At 45.6% G+C, this 23,424-nt stretch overlaps 1 protein-coding gene across 2 annotated transcripts in view; it reads right to left on the bottom strand.

Annotated features, from left to right (window-relative positions):
* Positions 1-23,424, bottom strand: part of LOC144114794 (follistatin-related protein 5-like) — a 304,172-nt gene that overhangs the window by 40,525 nt on the left and 240,223 nt on the right. The window lies entirely within an intron of this gene.

The following is a 23,424-nucleotide window of genomic DNA, read 5'->3' as shown; positions in this document are numbered from 1 at the left end:
GCAGTATTAGACGCGCTTTTAAAATCTTATCGTTTGCCAATCGACGCCCAGTTAAACCACGCGAAAAATTCGTAGGATTGCATCTTATACCTTTGCTTATCCAGCACGGAAACCATGCCTGTTGCAAAGAGTGACACTAAGTTGGTTCCTCTGAGCAGGTAGCTCCCCTGTTTACTCACACCCCAGACAAACCAGTCTGCAAAACTGCCTCCTCCTGTTCTTCCTACCAACTATCCGAATTTGCTGCCGGAGACCACGTTAGATCCCGCAGCTACGTACCCATAGTTGATTGCTCGTTTCGACTAACTTCGGATCACGTGAATACATGTAATCAAGTTAAAGAAGTTTACAAAATTCTCCAAAACGGAATGTGCAAACAGAAGCCCGTCAAGCGTTCCAAAACACCTACATTCTCATCTTATTTCTGACTGGAACTTCGTTCGGCGTTGTGATGTAAAGATCATTCCCACAGGAAAGCGCAAATAACCGGCCTGATGGAGTGGAAGGAAGAATTTAAAAAGTACAGGTCTGTCTGAAAAACCTGTACGACCACGATAACTAAAAATGCATTGCGTCCATCGAATCAAATGTCGCAATACTTCTGGAAAAGCATTACAGCTTGGTCAGGTGCAGAGAAGGAAAATGCTTTTCTCCTTGATATAGATTGGAGTGTAATCGCAGTTATCTCAAATGCGTTTGCACAGTGATGTAATTCTGTTTTGACAAGTACTTAGAACACTGGCCTGGTCACACAAATACCTCGTCTTTTGGCGAGTCGAGCGCAGCACTTGTTGATGAGAACGTTGTAAAATGTGGCATTCGTAGAATGAGGCCTTCGCATTCCTGTGGGCGGACCCTGTCGAAAGCTTTCAGTTCTCTCATTGTACCGGTATTAACTACTACGTTTAATACTTGCGTCAAGCTGCGGACGTTTCCTGAATCGTGGAAAGTTGCAAGAGTTGTCCCTGTCCACAAATATGGATCGAAAAACGACGAGAAAACTATCGGCCGATATCGCTTTTCTGTTCTGCTTTGAAAAATTTTGAGACTGTGACACAACTTTTAACTCAAGTACCGTTAAGACAGCTCTCCTACCAGATCAACATGGCTTTATTGCTGACAGCTCAGTGACCACAAATATTGTTAGTTTCATGTGCTATGCCTCTGATGCGGTTGAAAAAAGAAGCCAACTGACATAATTTGGTCCAAAGTTTTAGCAGAATCCTCCAAGGTGGAGTGAATTTGTAATAAGGGAGTAATCACACATTAGTATCCACCCAAGCGCCGCAATTATGGCTACAAAGAAAAGCTATACAGTTTTGACCATCTGCTATCTTGTTCTTGTATATGCTTATCCTGTATTATATGATCTGTTTAAATCTGCTATATGTACTCTTCGTCACTGGCGCCACTGATGCTTTGCAATTTAGGTCCCGTTTGTTCTCACTTCCCGTAAATCTCATGTTGCTATGCGTGTTCACAACAATATGACAACATTTCTACGCTGAATTTTAAATCATGATTACCTGATTATGTTGGCATTTTCATGTATGCTATATATAGTCGCCACATATGATTTGTTTTTGTTTAATTCGGCTGCTTAGTTTCAGTGCGCCAGCAACAAGACCGAGCGGTTGTTCCTGGGCACTCTAATAAACATTTTGATTTATCATTATTATTAGTGTTAAGTACGACAATGAAGACTTACTACTTCGTGACTTTATTGCTCCTGGTATTCAATAGAACGTGCTAACGTGTTGTCGTTGTGGCCACAACATTGTACAGAAAAGATGAGTTGAGTTGAGTTTAATGACCTGAACCTGAATCTGAACCTGGCAACGTTTAACGCTAGAACTTTAGCTAGTGAGGCTAGCCTAGCAGTGCTGTTCGAGGAACTAACGGGAATTAAATGGGATGTGATAGGGCTTAGCGAAGTTAGGAGGACAGGTGAGGCGTATACAGTACTAAAGGACGGACACATACTGTGCTATCGCGGGCTAAAGGATAGACTAGAACTAGGTGTGGGTTTCCTCATCAATAAGGATATAGCTGGCAACGTAGAGGAGTTCTACAGTATTAACGAGAGGGTAGCAGCAATAGTAATTAGGCTGAATAGGAGGTACAAGCTGAAAGTGGTGCAGGCCTACGCACCCACATCCAGCCATGATGACCAGACCGTTGAAAGCTTCTATGAGGACGTAGAATCAGCAATGAATAGAGTAAAATCGCAGTACACTGTACTAATGGGCGACTTCAATGCGAAGGTGGGCAAGAAGCAGGCTGACGACCACGCGGTAGGTGACTATGGGATAGGCTCTAGAAATAGCAGGGGAGAGTTATTAGTCGAATTCGCGGATAGAAATAATTTACGGATCATGAATACCTTCTTCCGCAAACGAGAAAACAGGAAGTGGACCTGGAAGAGCCCCAATGGTGAGATTAAAAATGAAATCGACTTCATACTATGCGCTAAACCTGGCATCATTCAGGATGTGGCCGTCCTCGGAAGGGTGCGTTGCAGCGACCATAGAATGGTAAGGTCTAGAATTAGCTTAGACTTGAAGAGGGAACGAAAGAAGCTAGCGAAGAAGAAGACCATTAACGAGTTAGCCGTAAGAGGGAAAGCACAGGAGTTTAGGATAGCGCTGCAAAACAGATACTCGGCTTTAACTGAGGAAGATGATCTTGATGTTCATTCAATGCACGATAACCTGACATCAATAATTACGGAGTGCGCAGTAGAAGTAGGCGGTAGGACAGTTCGAAAAGATACCGCGAAGCTATCTCAGGTGACGAAAGATCTGATTAAGAAGCGCCAAAACATGAAGGCATCTAACACTACCGATAGAATAGAACTAACGGAGCTATCAAAGTTAATAAATAAGCGCAAGGTAGCCGACATAAGGAAGTTTAATATGGAGAGAATCGAGCATGCTATAAAGAACGGAGGTAGCCTAAAAACAGTGAAGAGGAAACTAGGCATAGGTAAAAACCAGATGTATGCATTAAGAGACAAGCAGGGCAATGTCATTAGCAATATGGATAAGATAGTTAACGTAGCCGAAGAGTTCTACAGAGAGCTGTACAGTAGCCAATGTAATCAGAGCGCCAATGAGAAAGACAGCAGTGCACAGCAATGCGTCATCCCGCCAGTAACGAAAGATGAAGTAAAGAAAGCCTTAGAAGCAATGAAAAGGGGAAAAGCAGCTGGGGAGGATCAGGTAACAGCAGATCTGTTGAAGGATGGAGGGGACGTCGTGCTAGAAAAACTAGCCACCCTGTATACGCAATGCCTTATGACCTCGACTGTACCAGAAGCTTGGAAGAATGCAAACATTATCTTAATTCATAAGAAGGGAGACGCCAAGGACTTGAAAAATTACAGGCCGATCAGCTTACTATCCGTTGCCTACAAAGTATTTACTAAGGTAATCGCTAATAGAGTCAGGGCAACGTTAGACTTTAATCAACCAAATGATCAGGCAGGCTTTCGTAAAGGATATTCCACAATAGATCATATTCACACTATCAATCAGGTGATAGAGAAATGCGCAGAATATAACCAACCTCTATATATAGCTTTCATTGATTACGAGAAAGCATTCGACTCAGTGGAAACCTCAGCAGTCATACAGGCATTGCGTAATCAGGGGGTAGAAGAGCCTTATGTCAAAATACTGGAAGATATATATAGCAACTGCACAGCTACTATAGTCCTCCATAAAGTCAGCAATAAAATTCCAATAAGGAAGGGCGTCAGGCAAGGAGACACGATATCGCCAATGCTGTTCACCGCATGTTTGCAGGAGGTATTTCGAGGCCTGAATTGGGAACAGTTGGGAATAAGAATAAATGGAGAATACCTAAATAATCTGAGATTTGCTGATGACATTGCCTTGCTGAGTCACTCAGGAGGTGAACTGCAAATCATGGTCAACGAGTTAGACAGGCAGAGCAGATCGATGGGTCTAAAAATTAACATGCAGAAAACCAAGGTAATGTTCAGCAGTCTAGCAAGGGAACAACAGTTCACAATTGGCAGCGAGAGCCTAGAAATTGTGCCGGAATACGTCTACTTAGGGCAGGTAGTGACAGCTGATCCGGATCATGAGAGGGAGATAACTAGAAGGATAAGAATGGGGTGGAGCGCATATGGCAAATTCTCGCAGATCATGAGTGGCAGTTTACCAATTTCCCTCAAGAGGAAAGTGTACAACAGCATAATCTTACCGGTATTCACCTACGGGGCAGAAACGTGGAGGCTAACGAAAAGAGTTCAGCTTAAGTTAAGGACAACGCAGCGAGCCATGGAAAGAAAAATGATAGGTGTAACGTTAAGAGATCGGAAGCGGGCAGAGTGGGTGAGGGAACAAACACGGGTTAATGACATCCTAGTCGAAATCAAGAGAAAGAAATGGGCTTGGGCAGGGCATGTGATGCGAAGGCAAGATAACCGCTGGTCTTTAAAGGTAACGGAGTGGGTTCCAAGAGAAAGTAAGCGTAGCAGGGGGCGGCAGAAGGTTAGATGGGCGGATGAGATTAAGAAGTTTGCAGGCAAAGGGTGGATGCAGCTGACAAAGGATAGGGTTAATTGGAGAGACATGGGAGAGGCCTTTGCCCTGCAGTGGGTGTAGTAAGGCTGATGATGATGATGATGATGAAGCGACTAAGGCTATCATGCGCCAAGCTCAAAGTATAACAAATTGTTTTCTGTAGAATTTTACAAAGGTATAAAAAATATGGCAGTGTAGACTGCCTAAAAGGTTATACCCTTCTGCCCAGTACTGAGAGCAAAACAAGATATTAAAGGTTTCAAAGGAGGCTGGGTACCCTCATCAGCCGTCCTTGGCTGGGCAAGGACTGGAGGCCCCCAACCATTACATAAAAGTAACATGATGCTGAATTTTGTAGCTTTGCCATTTATGAGGTAACTTAATTTTGCACAAAACTGTAATAGGAACGTTTTACACTTCTGTTTCTACTCGTAGAAGTCCGATAGCGCCCGGGCATTGCGCTCTGATAATTCTGTAGTGTGTCCTGTCAAATTTCCCCCTCCGCTAAATATTTCCTGTTCTCTGCCAACCCAGCCCTGCTCTAATTGAACTTCAAGCAATACGAAACCTCGCTATGCTTTCGCCCGTGGAGTCTACGTTGAGCTGTATCGCTACTTCTCTGCTGTTCCTTGGACGTCTGTCGTAGACGTCTGCGGCGTTAACGAGCAAGTTGACCGTTTTACTCATGTTGTCGTTATTGGTATGCAGAAATGCATTCCACAATATAAGCCTAAACATTATCTGAGCTAAAAAATGCCCTGAAACTTAAAGAGCGCGCTCACAGAAACGCGAAGCGATATGGTGCGGACCAGTTTTAGTAGGAATACCGGCGCATCCGTCTCCTATGCAAAGTATTATATAAGCGAGACCATGATAACTAGCTAGCGTAAGTTACTTCGAATGTTACTCATCAATCACAAGCCTTGCGGAAATACGTTCACTCCCGATCGAATGCACTCAGAGAGTCTATCCAGCATTTAGAATCCTGCGGATAGGAGGTTCCCGAAGTGGATGACTGCTTTTCTCGTCAGTTTTCTTCTGTGTATGGGCTAAGTGGTGACTTTCTTCTTTGTTCAGCCTCAAAACACTTTGATTTAAGCGCTTCACAAAGTTGTGTCTTTCTCAGTTAAAAATGTGCTCATTCCTAAACCCCAGGATTTCTTTGTGTTCGCTATACTACAATCAACTTCTGATGTTACATGGCGCGAGCTGCGCCTGCCATCCTCAGTAGGAGCCAGCTTGATGCTGTCTATTGTGATTAGATGTAGTGAACCACCCGATGTTGATTGTCAAGCTCCTTCTCTCAGATAATGACGCTTCGATTGTGGCTCTTATACGTATACCTCCAGTACCAATACTGCTATGTGAGTGCTAATGGTCCGATATCCTTCAGGTACAAAGCAACCAGTGATGCGCCTCGGGGCTCTGTGTTGGGTCCTCTTTTTTCTGTTTTTATAAACGATGTTGCTTCTGTTACACAGAACTTATTGTTTTTGCCGTATGATGATGACATGAAAATATTTAAGGACGTGAGCAATGTTCAGGACTTGTTGAAATCTTAGCATTCCACCGATGGGGCTACAAGAACGATCTTGATGGAGAAGAAAAGGAACCACTTGGGACATGACTTAGAGCAGATAAGTGGACAGCCCGAGCGGTAGCTAGCAACTGAAGTTCATTAGAAAAGAACACGGCGCAGCAACAGTGCGCACCTGCGCGTAGCGTATCGCTTGCAGATCATAGATAAGATGATCCCAACTGGCCCAGAAATTCACCTTATTTACCAATCTTGAATGAGAAGAAAACCAAAGTAGTCTCCTACAGTCGCAAAACTCAGCGACTCATGTATCTCTACTAGGTCTAAAGTACAACTCTGCCGAGGCCGGCCAAAACGCGCGATTTGGGGATACTTTTTTTATTCTTCTCTGACGTTTTCGCCCTATATCTCGCGGATTACTCGGCAAGCTCGTCGATGCTTTGGCACTATCTGCAGATTTTCAAGAGAGCTTACAGGTGCCTTTGCTTTCCTAAAGTTGTATACGCGTCTCTGCCTGCCTCTCCTCGAGTACGTACCATCTGTTTGGAATGGAGCTTGTAATTGCAACAGTGACCACAGCGAAAGGGTACAGAATTAGTTCTTTTACATTTGAAATCCCCGTTTCTGTCCCGTGAAGGCATGCACATGCGGTGACAAGTCTTTCCTGGCAAGTCTTTCCGCTCTGTTGCGTCGACGAGTACGGGCAGATGTTCTCTTCCGTTACAAGCTTGTACGTGGCGATATGTTGTGCAGTGTCCTGCTGAGGCTTGTTAACTTTCATGTAGCGAACAAAACTGTCCGGTGAAATCGCCCTTTGATAACTTATGCCTTGTAGATTAGACACTCTCCTCATCGACAGATTGCAGAGTTCGTGTAGTACATACCCCGACCGTCTGGACATATTTAAAAGTTCCTTATCCTTGTTTTCGAACGAACTGAAAAAGTGTGGCTCTTTTTCTGCCTTACACGTGTGCGCATGATCGCAGTTTTTTTTTAATCTTTCTGCTTGTTACTCACGCCTTAAATTATGCTCCGCTAGGTTGCCGGGCCCTGCTGCAGTGCGCTTTTTACTATACTTTCTGTTTGACACGCTTGTGTCTGGATGCAAAGGTTTGCTGATACATAACGTTTTTTTAAAAATCGTTTTGACAGTTCTATTCTTCTTTGTCCTCATTGTTTTTGTTTCCTTGAAAATGACTGTTCACTGCTTTCTCTGTAGTGTACCAATACCAAGACCCCGGGGTTGTTCCTGGGCATCTTAAATAAAGGTTGATAACTGATTGACTGATTGATTGATTATTATTAGTATTAGTTTTATTGTCATTAGTCGTCGTCGTCCTCGTAGTAGTAGTAGTAGTAGTAGTAGTAGTAGTAGTAGTAGAAGTAGTAGTATGTCGTAACAAAAGCTGAATGGCATCGCCCCTCCTGGATCACGTGATAGTCTTCCGATTAATGACCCCTAACCTACGAGATTAACGACAACTAAAATTTGTAGACTGTGGTGCCTATAGTCACGTGAGCAAGGCATGTGGTCTTTGATTCTGCGAGTGGTGCCAGGAGGAGGACAATTCCTTTCGTTATGTTAAGATATTAGAGAACACTGCGGCGAGAGCTGTCTGCATAACCCATAGCCTGGTAACCGTGCTGTTGCGTGTGCGTAAGAGGCGCGTACCTCTCGTTTCCTTTTTTTATTATCTTTTTATTTCACCAATTCCAACTGCTCTTTTACCGGAAGAGAACCGAGCGACTTCGCTCGGAGCCGCGTCGCGCTTGCCGGCGCAAATCAAAGCACGTCATTGCGCAAACTCCGGTGCCGCGGCGTAATTGACAATCAATACGCGGCCACTCGTTGGCTCATTCAAGCACCTCGGGCGGGAGACAAACCCCTCTATGGCCGTATTCTTAATGAGCAGCCGCCCAGTGCCGGCGGCGGTTCCCGCTATCGGCGGCCGCTTCCCCCAGTGATGATAGTTCACAAATTCCGAGTCGGCGCGAGGAGGACCGTGTGTTTGCGGTTCTACTCTGTGTGTTTAATTATCTGCTCCGTCACCGGTAAAGGGACCGAAGGAGGAAGGGCGCCTTGGCCGCCCGTGTCCGCCTCTGCTTCGGAATATTCCATCGACCAAACACGTTCGTGTCGGCGAAGGGCGATAAGTTTGATCGTTAAGCCTCCGGCAGTCATCGTTTCGCAAACGCCGCCGCCTACACCGCACGCTCGCTGTGGCGAGGGCTGCCGCTTCCCGATTTTCCCCGGGCGCACCCACTGCGATTCGGCTGAGCACGGTGCTTCGAACAATAAATCCGGCTTGTTAGAGAGGCGAATAATGAAAATACCATTGCAGGCTTCTTGGAAATTGAGGCCGAGTCAAATTCTGTGGATAGGGATCAATGAATATTCCTGGTCAGACTTGCCCCAATTTTTTGGAAGGTGCACTGAGCTGAGGTGTACATACATTCGAAGTGCTGCGTCTAGGTGTATATCCAACCATATTTTGAAAAGAAAAAGCAGGAATTTCAATTTATTATAGCGAGGATGCAAAACCCTGAGTTTTCTTTGCAGTGCGTAGCTTTCTTCTGTTCTTAAAAGAGACATGATGAAGCATTCATCAAATAAAAAAAAAGAGGACAATTCATTATATTACTACAGTTTTTCACTTGACACTGAAATCGCTGGCACTTAGAGAGGTCAAATCAAAGCGCCAGTCGGTCCAAGCACCAGAATTGAAGTTACAGCTTTTTAAGAAGTGTGGCGCTTTAGTCAACGCGATTAATGCTTCAAAGAATGTTGGAAGACATTTTAGAAACCTTGAGCAAGAACGGAGTCTCTGCAATCTGTTGCACTCTGAATTCAGATATAACAGTGAATATTGTGAAAACTGAGTATAAGCATCTTTTACTGCCACAAAAATACAGGTACAGTTATCTTCCTGGCAACAGCTACAGGTTCTTTATGAGTGCTGTCGTGCACACAATTGGTCGACAGCTTCATAACATTGTCGACGAAGTTCTCGGGTCGGCTGGCTGCTGCAGTGGCGCAATTCGCAGAAAGAAACTGGTGGCTTTCTTTGCACGAGCGGCTCGATTGCAGAGGTTTGTCGATATGCAAGTTGCAAATACTGCTGCGGAGATGGATGTCTCTTCATGCATGCTCTACCCTCAAGCACGCCAAGCTTAGCAAAAGAAGCGAAATGGTGCTGTCGATGACAGCCCCACTCTCGAAAACGCAAAATTTGAAGTGAAATGTTTTTGCGGAATAGCAAGTATTATTTCGTGGAAATAAAGCTTGAGGAAAGATTTTCCTGGTAGCTGCAAATAAATGAAATCGTTCGCAAGGAGAGTGGTTTCGATGGGCGTCACGCAACAAGGAGATTCTGAAATGCGTTGCTGATCAGAACAGCACTTAAAGTGATCCCCAACCAGCGACGATCTCCGGTGATAGTCGCTGTCACAGAAATGGTCCAAGCAAGCCATAATGGTCCTTCAAGGTTTATAATCCTTTCTTTACTCTGCCGCTATACGCAGCATAGCAAAATTTCCTTTTTTGGGAGAATATGTTATCATCCCGGCCACATGCACTCGTGAAGTCTTCGGGCGCGCGAAAATATAGCTGGCTTAGCAATCGCTGCGCCTCACAGGTTCCTGATGGGGCGCTGAAATATTCACGGATCAAATAAGCGGCAAGGGGTCGCGAAACCGCTGTCTGCGAAGACAGCTCACTGAGAAGCTCACGATGAAACACTCGGAGAGCAAGCGCAACAAGTTAAGTGCAAGCGCACTGAGCCGTGTGGAAGTGCAGCAATGGCACATTTGCGCTAGCTTTCTTTCTCATTTCTTAATTTCCTCCGCACCAAGCTCCGCGCGCCACGAGCTCGTGGGAATGGAACAACTGATGAACTTTATGTGAGTATAATTCTCAGCTGCCGTCTCCCGAATGACGAGAAAAGCTGCGGAACCTTCGACACTGGAGTGGCTCATTCTCGATCTGTTTATTTCAATCAGCTTTTCAGCTTCCCACTGACCGGCTTTCTGAAAGAATGCAGTAAAGAAATAGCAGGAAGCACGTGTCTCGTTAACAGGCCGCAGAGAAATTTATTTTTGCCAGTTTCGTTCTACCAACTAATACAGGCTTAATCATACAATAAGGTGTTATATCGCAGCAATTTATGTCTGCTAGCTGATAGTTCATGCCAAGATTTTTAAAAATATATGAGAACAAAGTCGTTCTGAGTATTTGAAAGTATTCGAATCATGCACTGATTCAGTAGCGTGGGGAGTGCTATACTCGCCTTGAGTGACCGTTTGTTGTTGTTTCAGATAAAGCGGACGTGTAACCTATGCATGACGACAAAGCTTCGCACAAAAACGCGGGCAGCAAAAACGACACAAGAAAAGCACAGGTCGTTTTCGCTGCCCGCGTCTTTTTGCTCAGTTTTGCCACCATGTATACTTCTCATCAGTTCACCCAACTCGCAGTCTTTTTTTTTATTTTGCAACCAATGATTCTAACATACAGATAACGCATTCAACATCAGTAAAATTTAACATGGTTTTGTAGATTATATTTTTAGCACTCACAGGAGCGCAGGTGCACACAAAGTTTCGGAGCAAGGAAGTAATCCATTTTTAGCATACACCCAAGCGCATTCATACGGCCGCAAAACGATACGAGTACCAAGCCATTTGGCTGCGCTCTGGGCAAGTAGAGTTACAGAGACATGAATTCTGATGTCAAGGGAACCCGTCTAATGCCAGTCCACCTGCGGAAACCGTTCACAACACTGCAAGAGACACGACACGAGCGCCATTTTCAAACTATACAATCAGCGTTTTCAGGTCCAAGTTTTTTTTACATTGCTCTTTACGTGAGTGATTGCTTTTTTCATTTGCACGGCAACTTGGTGAACATTTTATGACACTTGGACAAACATGTTCGTTACTATCCTTCATATCACAGCCGGGATTCATAAAACATGCATGAAGTTATTCCGCTCTCAAGGAGCGCACGGTACATGATATCTTCAGCCGGATAAAATGCCTACGAAACGCAAGTACGTAATGGGACGGAGCATGTCATCAATATGGTATCGAGGTTGGATATCGGGGGCTTTACGAGCGAAGACGAAATGCGCTCCACTTTAAGACGCAGCAAGCGACTTGTGTTTGCGCTACTCCAACAAAGATGGCGCCACGAGTCCGTTTCCTCAACTAACAGTGCTGGACTGGAGGGGCAAGCCCATACCTATCAGATGACATGGGCTTGTCCCTCCAGCCCCAACGCTACCCCAACCACCAACATAACAAACCAGACGTGGGAAGCTGCCCTGCTCAACTGCACTGACCTTACAGCCCAACGTGGCTTGGTCAGCCGGGCTCGAGCTGCAGCTGCAGCTAGTGGTCTGCCGGACTAGGCAACCACCCCCGCCTCTTCTCAACTCACCTACATTTTTCTAAATAAAGCTTTTCTGACTGACTGACAATGCTGTGATCAGTTTCGAGACTCGTGTTTGTTTGTTTTTTTTTCATTCCTATTTATAAATGCACCTTTAGGCGAATTGAAAATCTCAACTAAAGAAAATCAGTGCCATATCTTTCATTTCCTTTCATTTCATTTATTAATACTGTCAGCCCCAACAAGGGGCTTTAACAGGAGTGGAAAAGAAAACAGTGAAAGCTAGACTGTGAAATTAGTAGTCCAAGAGAAGACACGTGCTGAAAAAGATAGGCATACTACAGCTAATAGCAAATAGTCTCTGAACACACACATAAGCGAAACAAAATTCATTACCTCAGAAACCAGGACAACAGCGTGCTTCTGTAGCCATAAAATAACGCTACCTCTCTGAGCTAGTACATACACAAACTTATCTAAGTGATGCAGATATTCAGCGAATGATGTGGGCAAAACAGCAGAGTCTAGAAGAGAGTTCCAAGATTAGCAGTTTCGCAGAAAGTGGCTAAACTTAAAACAATCATTCCGTATGATCGGTAATGGGATGGACTTACTATGGCGATGCCTCGATGTTTCATTGGTTTTGATTTCAAAGTTATCTGACACGTTTATTTTGAGAAAATGAAGTAATTAAAGGCGGTAAAGGGTTCTCAGTCTTTCATACCTGGTTATAGTTTCTGGCTTCGCTAGTTGAGTTTGTTTACAGAGTTCTGTTGAAGAAAGGTTCATGAGAATTTAACGTCCTAAAGCGACTCAGGCTATAAGGAACGCCGTAGTGAAGGGCTCCGTTAACTTCGAACAGCAGGGGTTCTTTAACGTGCACTGACATTGCAGAGTATACGGGCCTCTAGAATTTCGCCTCGATCGAAATTCATCCGCCGCTGACGAGATCGAACCCGCGTCTTTCGGGTCAGCAGCCGAGCGCCATAACCACTGAGCCATCGCGGAGGCTTGCTGAAGAATAGTTGCGGAGGTATTTATTATACAGAGTGCCTAAGGGAAGACTAAGCAATTTTCAAAAATAGGCTTTTTTAGAGTAAAAATATGGCTTTTGCGGCATAGTATCACCAGTGTTGGCGGACACCGGAATGCCGGTGAATTGTCTTAAGCAGTAAGATTCTTAAATATTTCTTGATAATTAGCTTTGTAACTATCACAGCTAGGGAACTGGTTGCAATTGAATTACAGATCTGTAGCCGTTCGCTGGCAATAGCCATATGAGTTTTTAGAATGTCGAAAACGCACATCCTCGGCGCTCTGGCCCCAAAAATTTGGCTACATCATACACGCGCTTTCGAAAAGCTTGCAGGCAAAGCAACCTTTCCAGTGCACGTAACTAGCCAAAAAAGCCAAATTTTGTGGAGTCACAGCCCAAGGCTATTCGCGTTTTCGAAATTTTAAAAACTGATATGGCTATTACTAAGGACCGGCTTTCAAGTGTCTAATTGAAACTAGGCACCTAACTTTATTAGATAAAAAGTTAGCTACTAAAAATTAGTTTCTAGCTTACTACTTAAGACTATTCACCAGTTTTTCTAGTGTCCGCCGACACTTGTAATACTATGCTGCAAAATACATATTTTTACCACAAGAAACCTATTTTTGAGAAGCACTTAGTCTTCCCTGAAACACCCTGTATTTAAACATTGCAGAAAGCCGCTGCATCATATCGGGTTTGAGAGAATTGGTTGCGGTTTGAGGATCCCATGCAATTTTGGCGTATTCAATTGCCTGTCTAACGAGGGTTTTGTTTGCGAGGCACTTTACATCAGGAGCTGCTTTGTGCATAGCGCGCCTCAGGTACCATAGTGATTTAGAAGCTTTGGAGACGATGTTTTCAATGTGGGTATTCGTTCGGAAGTCTGATGTAAATGTTATGCGCAGGTGTTTATACTGATCGAGTCGTTCGATCCCGTACTAGTTAATTTGATAATTAAACTTCAGAAGTTTTTTCCTTTCTAGTTACCGATATGAACAACGACTTTTCAAGTTTAATTCTAATTGCCAGTCGTCCCACCATATTGCTATTTGGAGGTTTGAATTTAATCCAGTCTGATCATCACTTGTATTTATTTTACTGTACAACACGCAGTCGTCAGCAAAAATTCTTAATGGAGCATGAATGCTATATTGCAGATCATTAATAAAAAAAAATAAGAGTAGACATAAGAAGCTACTTTGCGGCACCCCAAAAGAGACGGAGAGAATTTTATACTGACAACCTCTAACCGTTACGGATTGTTCACGAGACGATATATGCGAGAAAAACCATTTCGTGAGCGTTTGATCTTAGAGACTACATTAGGTGTATGTAACAAGTTTTGGTGCGGCACCTAATCAAATCGGACTTGCGGCCGCCTCCCCTCGCCTTCACTGGGCGCCGTCGCTGCCCTAGAAGGCATGCAGTCATTAAATAAACAGGCGGCAAGCTAGCGCTCTTGTGAATGCGCGCTATGCGGTCACATGACCCTGGTGAGCCTGGCTCGTGTGCCCTGCGTTGCATTGTTCCCTTTCGGCTGTGTGTGCGTGTGTGCGTGCGAGTGCGTGCGTATGTGTGTGTGAGAGAGAGAGAGAGAGCTGGAAGCCAAGAAATTTACAAAAGTGCGGGAGTAAAAAAATAAAGGGCTCGGGCTCCGAAGCCTTTTTGCTGTCCGATTCATTGCGAGCGCTTTAGCAACGGAACCACAGCGCTCGTTCATTGGTTTATTTTCTCCCGACCTCTCTGGCCCAGGTCGTGCCGTCTTTTTCACAACCGCAGAAGATATGTTCGCTACCGCTTCGCAACAAAGTTCGTTTCGCCATGGTTTTATCCTAACGAAGTAAGGAAATGAGCTTTACGCTAAGGCTAATTGAAAAGCCAGCTGTTTTCGTGCTGAAGCTGAGGCATTAACAAGCCCACAAGGAAAACGAGCTTCTGCCTGGTGCGACCTAATCAAGCGCAATGTTACACACTCTTCGCTACTCCTTTTTTTTTTTGCACACCTACAGGCGTATCAGCATGCAGCAAAGAAGAAAGTTCACTGAGGTGAAGCGCTCAAAAAAGTAAGAGCACTAAATATGTTCTGGGAACTTATTGGCAGTGATGATGTAATGCGTAATCGTTACTGGCCGTTTTTCGCTCGAAGAAAGGAGTAACGGCAAAGGGGATTTTAGGACGTGCCAATAACGTGGATAATATCTGCTTCAGTTCAGAAATCACTGGAACCCCCATGTTCTGGATTTATCTTCATTTCAAAAAAAGTTTATAAATTATAACGGTTTATAATCGTGTTATACATTAGAGTTTAGAGTGAGCACCGATAACGAATGACATCATTAAGACCCTGTGGTTCTGAGTACTCGGCACGCTGCTTATTGCAATCGGTAAAGGTGGCTAGTACCGGCCGTATTATTAAAAAAAAAGGACATACGAAGCATACGAATGCTTTCGTAAAAACACCTTAAAAGGTTAAGAACTCAGACGAAGATAGCACAATAGCAGTACTAAGCTTAGAGATAATAAACAACATTTTTAGAACTTAAATACTGTTTTGGTTCAAGTGTGGCGCTGTGTCCTGGCCGCTGGTAGTAATATTTTTATTTGTGGACCACGGTATGTTGCACTCGCGTCCCTATAAATCAATATTTCATTGAGTGCATATATCTTTTCAGCTGTCTCTAAACCGTCCATTAACGCATTATTTTAGAGAGCCACGAAAAAATGGCTAAATTTCAGTTGCCACCGGACAAACGTCAGCAGGTTCTCAAGCACTTCCTTCGGCGTCCAAGACTCGGGGCAGTTTTGACCTACTGGTCCTGAACTTCACTGGCTAGACGGTGCATTTCGTGAACACGACACTCTGAGGGCAATACGTTTTGCCTGCTTTTGCATTCCACTGTGGGCTGTTGATCTGCGGTTACCATCGGCGCTGTGGACCAACAAATTTTGAATGCATCGCGCCAAAATACATGCGCTTTCGAAGCTTGCGGGTAAAGCAACCTCTCTACTGCGTGTAACTCGTCGAAATAGCCAAAATTTGTTGGACCACAGCGCCGAGGGTAACTGAGTCCAAAATTCTAAAAACCGATATGGGTATTAATTACAGTCGGATACACGCCTCTCAATAATTAAGGAGCCTGGCAGAAATAGTCAAAAATTTACCTCAACATTAATTAAACAGGCTACTAGTTAGCGCGTCTAAGCTGTATTTTGATGTACTACACCGCTAACAATGCTATGCCGAGAAAGCACTCTTCTATCCCCAAAAACTTATTTTTAAAAACAGTAGAAAGCCTCATGTGAAACACCGCGTATATGAAGCATGGAAGCTCTAGGTAAGCGTAGCCCAGTTGCGATTTATCGAACGTATTGCTATTATTCGTACGATGTGTGGCTGTTTTATTGTCACATATTTCGGCAGCAGGCTTTGATAAGCCTTGAAACATAGACGGCACGCTTATAACGGCGTCCTCCGCGCAAGAAATGTGGTCGAGCCGTGTGTGTACTGACGCACAGTGCTTCGTAGCCGGCGCGCTTCCATGATCGTGGCAACGTTCACTGCTCACTCGGTGCTTCCCGGCGCAGTTTCGGCGCGTTCATCTTTCCTCGCCGCCGCTGCGGGTGTATGGTCTCGACTCTGCGCCGAGCATGGCGATACTGCGCCGAGCGGCGTCCAGTGCATGGGGCTCCGACGACGACCAGCCATTTGCCATTTTAGGGCACCGCTTTCCTGCCAGACGGTATAATACCACATGCTTACATGAACGAGATGAAATTGCGTATGTTCTTTACGCGCACCGGGCAACTCACCCCCACACGTTTTGAAAAGCGTCCTATATATAGGTATATCGCCGCATTCCCAGCTGCCGATCACTCTGATGCTAGTGCGCCTATGGTGATTTTTTCATAGGCTGGCTACACTGTGTTATGGCAGGTTTAGCAAGCCAGGGTGCCACGACTGTCGACCTTTACACAACAGCAGTGCTTATCTTCGTGCATCCAGGCGTAGCATATATTGAGGGCTTGATCTGCACTTGTTAATAAAATGGCACACTTTCTTTCTCTTCGGCCAACCATTTGCATCATGTTCCTATAGACCGTTTACAGCGCGCAGTGCTTTCAATAGCGCGGTGTGCGTCCAGTGAGCGTCTCGTACCTCATTCTTCTATGATGTGTCTAACTACTTTTGCTGTTTTGTATAGTTAGGTTTTCAAGTCTGCTTCGACACGATCAGCCAACCATTCTTTAGTAATTTTGTAGTACGGCCTTTGGAGGCTTGCTTATTTAAATATCGGACGCCTTTAATTTCAGCTGGTAAAAGAATCGCGTTAATACCGCACGTTTAAAGTGGCGTGAGGCAATTCTGCGATCAGTGTAAACTCGTATCACTACTTTTGCACGGGATGTATGTGCGAAGCGTGCATGGTAACTGAACTCGTCGCATTCACATCTGTCCCTGCACTCAACTGTTGTGGAGGAAAGCAGAAACTTTACTTGCGTAAGAGCACGAAGCAGCAAACGGAAAACAAGATAGAGACATATAACACGGCAGCGCTGAAATTCTAACTCAATTTTTGTAACCAGAGCTCCAGTGTGTCGTCTCTCTATATTTGTCGTTTGTCGCCTCGCACTGTTGCGCAAGTATCGTTTAGCCAACTAGCTAAACAGCATGTGTTCGGCTGAAGCTTGTCTGTCCAAACAGAGAAACAGAACACGTGGAAGTGTTTCGTAATTGCCCTTACTATGAACTGGCAACTCGGCAACAATACCCCGGCGAATTACTTCATGAAAAGGGACGTTGCTCCCACGTGAACTACGCATGGCCTCCTTGCGCCTTCTCTAATGCGTTATCGATTCACTGAACGCATACAGAGCTTTCCTGCCTAGTTTCTGCACCGGTCATGACTCATGAGGTCTAAGTGAATGTGTGTCGCGCACGAAAACACTCTTTCACAGCTGCGCGAAATAATCTGTGTGCCTTCCTGCCTTTCATTTTCGGTATTTCAATGCTTGAAGCCAGCAGAAAAGCTGCATTCTAACAAAGGAATATTACGTAAAGGCATATCCATTTCTGAGAATTACTTATGAAAACTATACGTGCGTGAATGGAGAAACATTCCCTGTCATCAAAAGAGTGTAAATGCGATTAGCTAGTACTAATGTAACAGTCTGAGCGTAAGTGAGGGCTCTAGGGCAGTTTAAGCCTTTACAACAATGCGTGTTGCTAGAAATCAATATGCTTGCACCCCAGAGCATTCATTGTCTTGCTTATGCAGTTGAAACTCACTGGAAAACGTCGGCTAGAGGTGACTGGGAACCTGTCAGCTCACATTCCGCAATCATATTGTTTCGTCCTGCGGAAAAAAATAAAGAAATCTCTTTCTTTGCGTGTTTTTTGAACGCGGGTTAATTACATCCTAGTCGAAATCAAGAGGAAGAAATGGGCTTGGGCATGGCATGTACTGGGAAGGCAAGATAACCGCTGGTCTTTAAGGGTAACGGAGTGGATTCCAAGAGAAGGCAAGCGTAGCAGGGGGCGGCAGAAGGTTAGGTGGGCGGTTGAGATTAGGAAGTTTGCAGGCATAGGGTGGGCGCAGCTGGCAGAGAACAGGATTATTTGGAGAGACATGGGAGAGGCCTTTGCCCTGCAGTGGGTGCAGTCAGGCTGATTATTATTATTATTATTATTATTATTATTATTATTATTATTATTATTATTATTATTATTATTATTATTATTATTATTATTATTATTATTATTATTATTATTATTATTATTATTATTATTATTATTATTATTATTATTATTATTATTGCTTCATCAACGATAAGGGACGAGCGCGGTCGTATTTATAAAACATTCTATTCGTCGATATTGACGAAGCGGAACAGTTTCTAGTAACTGCATTTCAGTACGGCAGCTTCATTTGACATGAACTCACTCAAGCACAGCAAGTCACAAGTTGATGAAATGAGTAGGAATGACATGCATACGGTAGCGGTACGACGTCTTTCTCTCTTTTTTTTTCAAGGGCAGTGAGGGGAAGGGGGCGGTGAAGATAGGCTTTGCAAATTGTTCTCTTTCACTTAGACTCCTGTCGTGATACGCGTCACCCTTGGCACGCACTTTGCAAATACGTAGCAAGTGCAGCTAATTACCCCTCGCGTTCCTAAGTCCCCTATTAGCCTTCAAATAAGTTATTAGAAAAGAAACAGGACATGGAAATGCAGAGAATGCGGAACGCATTATATAATATTTGCAGCGAGAGTCAAAGGAAGGGTCTCTAGCACTGAACAACCGTGTGCTGAAGGCAGCAGCACCGCATACGCGAAACAAACACGTTAACGTCAGAAAAACAGAATGAGAGATTTTGTTTGCTCTGGCGGAACCCACCACCAGGCATTAAAAATTTCCCAGGCCACTGCATCCATGCATGACAGCAGTGGACGAGGACTCGTACAGTTTCAAATTGGCCACAGCCATCCAATGCTTTTGGAGCTCTAGGGTTGTGACTAGGAAAGCACCGGCTCGCGCGAGCACCTCAAAGCAACCCTTTCGCCCAGAGGCGCGTTCTCTCTAATTGCTGCCACGGCTAAGCCGGCATGGCAACCTTTGCGACAGGGTCTGCGTCTTGCGTGAAAACGGGGCTGTCCGCTCCAGGGAACTCGCCTTTAAGGCTGGTTCACATGCATGTTATTCGGCGAATTGAGCGAACAGCGGCGCGGCGCTGCGAAGCGTTTCGCGAGCTTTCGTTTCACATGCGTCGCCGCTGCACCTTTTCCAACGCTTAGAAAGCCGATGATGCTGGCAAAAAAAAAAATATGTGCTTGCAACCAGTTGTGGTGTTCTGCAATCACCAAAAAGCGTAATATATAAGTATTATTTTCCAATTTATTTTCATATTTTATTTAAACGAATATAAATCTTTCGTTTTAAGCATTGAACACCACTCATTACAATTTTTAAAAACAAATGTTCGTACCCGCGGCGTACAAACACTGCTACTCCTGATCACGTGGCAACGCCGGGTCGTCATTGGTGCTGCCGCGATGCCGCCGCGCAGAATTTACAACTTCACCGTGCCTCGCCGCTCCAGCCGCTAGAGCTGCCGCCGCCGCTCGAAAGAGGGCGCATGCGCCGCGGCGGCGGGATTCGCGAGCGTTTCGCTTGCATGTGAACCGGCCTTTAGTATATACTGTAAATGCAGTGGCACGCGCTGGGCGTCACTAACATGACACTGAACACCAAATGGAGCGTGAAATTAGGGCGTGAGCCGGACTATGGGTGGAGTGCGTCGCTTCGTGATGCTCTCGAAGGGTAGGCCTCCGTGTTCGTCTGGCTGCAAGGGCCTTTCCCGGCCGGTTTGCCTTACACTGCCACATCACTTTGCCAGCAATGAGCGTAAGCTTTCTACTTCAAGCTAGTGGCACTTCATTGCCGGCTAAAAGGAAGACTCATTTGCAAGCTGACAACGTTTTACATTGACCGATGGCATATGGCCCAAACAAGGGTGCAGATCAGCGTACTGTACCATAGCAAGTTCACATCCGTAGGTTATAGATGTTAGTGTGAAGCTCGAGTGGCACTGCTGTATTTTTTTTTTCGAGCAGCCCGTGGCATCCGAAGATTTCAATAGCATGAGCAGTGGTCAAGGCTCTGAAGAAACTTTCACCGCCACTACTGGCATAGGTTTTGTTAACGTGATCATTTTTGTGCCCTTCTGACTGCGTGTAAAAATGGTTCGTCAAATTGCCTCTGGCGGTATCTGACAAAGCCGGGTTAAATGAAGAGGGCTTTTACAACCTGCTTGTGTAGCTATTTCAAAACGTTCACGCCCACTGATGCGCATCTCTATTTTCTTTCTTTTTGTTCAGCGGCGAACCTGACGGGAGAGAGGGGACATGCGGCGTACTGCCCCTTGTCCCCAGAACCAGCTCGTGTGCCCGGCAGCCTTCCCTGTCGCTGGTCGCCGGCGGAAGCCCCGAGCGGAGGCGCGATGCGCGGGCACGGCTCGAGCACAGCGCGGCGGAGCTGCCGGCGCAACCTGGCCGCGGGGCAGCGCGCGCATTTGGGAAGCAGAAGCGGTCGCTCATTACGCGGAATTAGGAGGCGCGCGGGCACCGGGGCTGGAAGGAGGAACGCCGGCCGTTAATCTTTCAGCGGCGCGTCGCCTTCGCCAAGGAGCTGACCAGGGAGAAGGGGGCCGGCGCGCCGAGAAGGACAGTCGCTTGACGAGGGACAAGCACCGAGTCGAGACGGAACGGAACACGTCTTGGGAGGGGAGAGGGCGGAAGCGAGCCGCCGTGTCGCATCCACTTTGTGCACGTCTCCAACTCGGAGCCGAAAGGCGCTGCAGCCGCGGCCGAATCCTCCGTGCGGGGCGATATTGATGACGCCGCCAGCGCTCGTGCGCCCTGGAGTGCGTGCGTTACGCTTGTGCGTGCGCGCTAACCGATTTTTTCCCCGTCCTTGGTGGCGTCGCTATATAGCCACGTTTGGTTCCGCGGTTTTAGCCTCGCATTCTAGTTTTTTTCCTTTCTCCTCCGGCTATTTTTGCGACGTTTTGCGCCCCTATGTTCCGTCTGCTTGTTTTCTTGCTAGAGAGAAAGACAAACACATCGGTCCCGCCCTGTTTATACGGGCGTGTTGGTGTATATATATAAACGGAGCGCGGTTCTTCAACGGACCCTCCTGATAGAGACCGGGGGAATAAAAAAAAACACGACGGGAAGCATTTGTCGTCTAGCAATGTATGCTGTGTACTCGACGTTGTTTGCTTTTGCTACACTTTCCTGTATGGGCACGCGCACCAAAGTACCGCGCCCGCCGTCGAGAGCAGACGAATTGTTGTTCCGCCGACATGATCCATAACCAAGCGCAGGACAAGAGCGGGACTCCACTGCACGGCGATGGGCGGCGGTCGAAAGAGGAGTGGGCCACTACAACGGCGTGTGCAGCCGCCGACGACGACGATAGATTGGTCGCTTTTATTTGCTCTTCGTCTGCCCCGCCTGTCGAGAGCCGGGAAGAAAATTCTGCGACTGAATCGTGGAAATAGATGTGATAAGAGAGGGGGCACAAAGCACGGGACACTACTTGTGCGCCTCAAGTGAAGGAGAACGGACGATAACTTCTTCTCGAGAGGATCTCCAGCCATCACGGCTGGGCTGCTTTTTCGAACAAAAACTCCTTGATGTTCTGCTCGAGACCCGTTTGCAGGAAAGTCCTCGAGTTTTTACTTTCTCTGCGCAAAGTCTTTTACCAATCAGGGTAAGCGGGATCCCAGCCATCGCAAGTAGCAGTGCAGAAGTATGTTATTGCAGCGTACCACATTTTTTCTAGTATCTCAACTGCTAAGCGACTGCGCGGAGGGTAATTGGGAAAATTTTCCGTGATAATGACATTCGCACACGTCGCGGCAAGTACCGAGTCAAAGGAAGTACTTTTTTTTCTCTAATGACGAGCCTTTCATAAGCACCATGCATGTTCTCGGGCTGCGTGAGCAGCCATATCACCGGTAAAAGCTTCGAGTTGCGACACTAAAGGAAAAGCGCTTCGCGCTATCGCACTCGAGAGAAAACATGACCTGACTGTGATGAGCGCCGTGCGTCGCTTCAAGAAATGCAGCTTGCCAGCTCGTCATGGTAACCTGGTATCTTATGTTTGTATGTCCCCGTTTGCCTAGTTCTATCTGGCCCTAATATTCTCAATACCGTTAAGTTCGCAGAAAGACTGGTGGACATCGGGATATTATTTTTTTTTCAGTGCATATTCAGGAATCAGCGCGGTATGTATCAAGCTTTCCTATTTGAATCCAATGTGTAAATTTCAACTACTTTAGCATGCGTCCAATGGCGAGCTGCTGTTTATATTACAGCCTATAGGAGTCCAAGCGCTGCATTATGTCTGCATATACCGCGTACGTCGGCTTCGTTCAGAAAAGATAGACTGCTTCAAGAGAACATCACAATGTGCCGTAGGTCGTCTATCCATGCATTTCTGCCCCTTGTGTATACTGCGTGTTCCGTATTTGTTTGTCCAGTAGCGAAAAATTCTCCTGCGCAGACCACTGGCCTATTTGGTCTCAACCACCAACCCCAAGGTAGCTTATGATAATCTGTGTTTTTTATAAGCAATTTAACATTAGAATTTTCCTGGATTATCCGGAATCGGCAAATAACTGTAGTCATTTGCGCGCAGAATTTTCGTCTAGGCGAGCGGCGTACCAAATTTGACAAGCTGCGCCATCTGGGTCACTGCGAGACCTACCCCCGCTCCAAGCAGGAACATCGGTTACCTCGCGGTTCGCCAGATGGCGCAGCCTTTCAAATCGGCGATTCCGTTCGCCTCGACAAAAATTCTGCGCGCACACGTCTGCCATTTTCGCCGATTCCGGGCAATCCAGGGAAGTTTTGATGTTAAATTATTTATCGAAAAATGCAGATTATCATAAGCTACCCCGTGGTCGGTGCTTGAGCTCAAAGACTCTAGTAGTTTGCGCAGGAGAAGTTTTAAAACCTGAGAACATAAATACAGAACACCCTGTACACAACCTGACACGATTAAAGGAACATTGCGCACAACTTCATGCACTTGTTATGCTCAGTAAAATTTTTTCTTTGCCTTCTCTTTTTCGGGGGCTTATTTAGAAACAAACTGCTTGAGCTGCGAGAGCAGTGCTTGAAAGCCATGGTCGTTGACAGCAAGGCGTAGTAAAAGCAAGCCGTGGTTCACGAAAGAAGTACGCAGATTTGCTCGGAGAAGAGAACGCGCTTATGCAGCTTATATAAAAAAAAAATCCCTCATCATCTAAAAAAGAAGAACTAAAATAGCGACAAACGAATTAAAGAGTGCTACGAACCAATCAAAGATGCATATTTTGTCTCTTTAATTTCGCGAATGAAG

The sequence above is a fragment of the Amblyomma americanum genome, chromosome 1 (assembly GCF_052857255.1).
Source record: "Amblyomma americanum isolate KBUSLIRL-KWMA chromosome 1, ASM5285725v1, whole genome shotgun sequence".
In the NCBI taxonomy this organism is placed as follows: domain Eukaryota; kingdom Metazoa; phylum Arthropoda; class Arachnida; order Ixodida; family Ixodidae; genus Amblyomma; species Amblyomma americanum.
Note: the sequence above shows the minus strand (reverse complement) of the source record. Positions and strands in the feature narration are given on the sequence as shown.